The sequence below is a fragment of the Psammomys obesus genome, unplaced genomic scaffold (assembly GCF_907164565.1).
Source record: "Psammomys obesus unplaced genomic scaffold, mPsaObe1.curated_primary_1811, whole genome shotgun sequence".
NCBI classification, from domain to species: Eukaryota; Metazoa; Chordata; class Mammalia; order Rodentia; family Muridae; genus Psammomys; species Psammomys obesus.
Genome location: NW_026585643.1, coordinates 2,824,079 through 2,825,753, shown reverse-complemented (window position 1 = coordinate 2,825,753; position 1,675 = coordinate 2,824,079). Strand labels below are relative to the sequence as shown.

At 45.8% G+C, this 1,675-nt stretch overlaps 1 pseudogene; it reads right to left on the bottom strand.

Moving 5' to 3' along the window:
- Positions 1–847: 847 nt before the first annotated feature.
- Positions 848–1,264, bottom strand: LOC129684755 (60S ribosomal protein L27a-like; annotated as a pseudogene).
- Positions 1,265–1,675: the final 411 nt, after the last annotated feature.

The window sequence follows — 1,675 nt, the reverse complement described above, 5'->3', positions numbered from 1 at the left end:
ATTTTTGAATGGTGTGTGTGTGATGTGTGTTTGTATGTGTGGAATGTGTGTGTGTGTGTGTGTGTATGTGTGGGATGTGTGTATATGTGTGTGATGTGTGTTTGTATGTGTGGGGTGTGTGTGTGTGTGTGTGTGTGTATGTATGTGTGTGTGGGATGTGTGTGTGTGGTGTGTGTATGTGATGTGTGTTTGTATGTGTGGGATGTGTGAGATGTGTGGGATGTGTGTGTGTGTGTGTGTGTGCACACGTCTCCTGGCACTTGTGAAGATGAGAGGACAACTTGTGAGAGTCAGTCTCCCCTACCATGTGGCTCCTGCGGGCTGAACTCAAGCAATTAGGCTTCACCTCTGCACGCCGAGGCACCTTGCTGGCCCTTCTGTATTAATGCTTTTGTATGCGTGATCTATCTGCTGAAGAGAATAAGATGTTGGAGCCAGCCGTTATTTTCATAGCTGGACTTACCTGCTCCCTTTTTAACAGCGAAAGCTTTGTTTTATTTTTACATGTGCACGGGGAGGGTGTGCCTCTCAGTGCAGTGCCTGAAGAGCTCAGGAGAAAACTTCCCATTCCCTGCGCTTGAAATTAGAGGCACTTACGATCTGGCTGGGTGCTCGGGACTGAACGCTCGCCATCTGGGAGAGCAACAAGTACTCTTAACACTGCTGAGCCATCTCTAAGGCTTATTGGCCTATTGTCTGTCTCTTTATATGGATTGGTTTTGTTTTATGAACAAAACTGAATACATCAATAGTGTGTATATATATATATATATATATTACAATAATATTTTCTTTTTTTTTTTCCACATGGAAAATGTTAGCATTTAATTAACCTCCCTGGGTGGCTTTAAGCCACCAGAACCCAGGCACCTCCAACACCCTTAATCTCTTCAGCTCTTCTGAAGAATTTGGCCTTCACGATGACAGGCTGCTTTGGTAGCTTGCCCTTCCCCAGAGCTTTGTAGGAGCGGGATCACACAGCATCAAGGATGGGAGCAGCCCCAGTCTTGTTTTTTTCGGCATTGACCCGTGTCCGCTCACTGACCAGTGCCCGAAATTTATCCAGGCTGAAGTGGTGATGCCTCATATCAACTTTCCCAAAGTCACCTGGATGATATTTGTCGAAGTTGATCCTGTGGTGACGCCCGCCCGCAGCATTCCTGCTGCCTCCTGGGTGTTTGCGGTGGTTACCGACGTGGCTGTGACCGAGACCGAGGCTTACGTGGCCCTGGACTTTCCGGGTCATCCTCCGTCCGGATGGCATGGTGGCAGCAGAAAGGAAAGACGCTACAATATTATTTTCTTGATGGATTATTTCCTTTATTAGGATGTGTAACTTTGTCAGTTGACTACTTTGAGCTTGAATTTGCTTCCAGGGTCAGCAAGATTGCTCAGTGACGAAGTGTACTCGCTACCAAGCCTGAGTGTGATCCCATGAGAATAACTAAGTACAATAACTAACAAAAATAAACTACTTTCAAATATGACTATAGGTAATCAAGCTTGATTTTAGATTTTTTGTTTGTTTGTTTGTTTGTTTTATTTGTTTTGGTTTTTTTCGAGACAGGGTTTCTCTGTGTAGTGTTGGCTGTCCTGGACTTGCTCTGAAGACCAGGCTGGCCTGGAACTCATAGAGATCTACCTGCCTCTGCCTCCCCGAGTGCTGGTGAGAGAC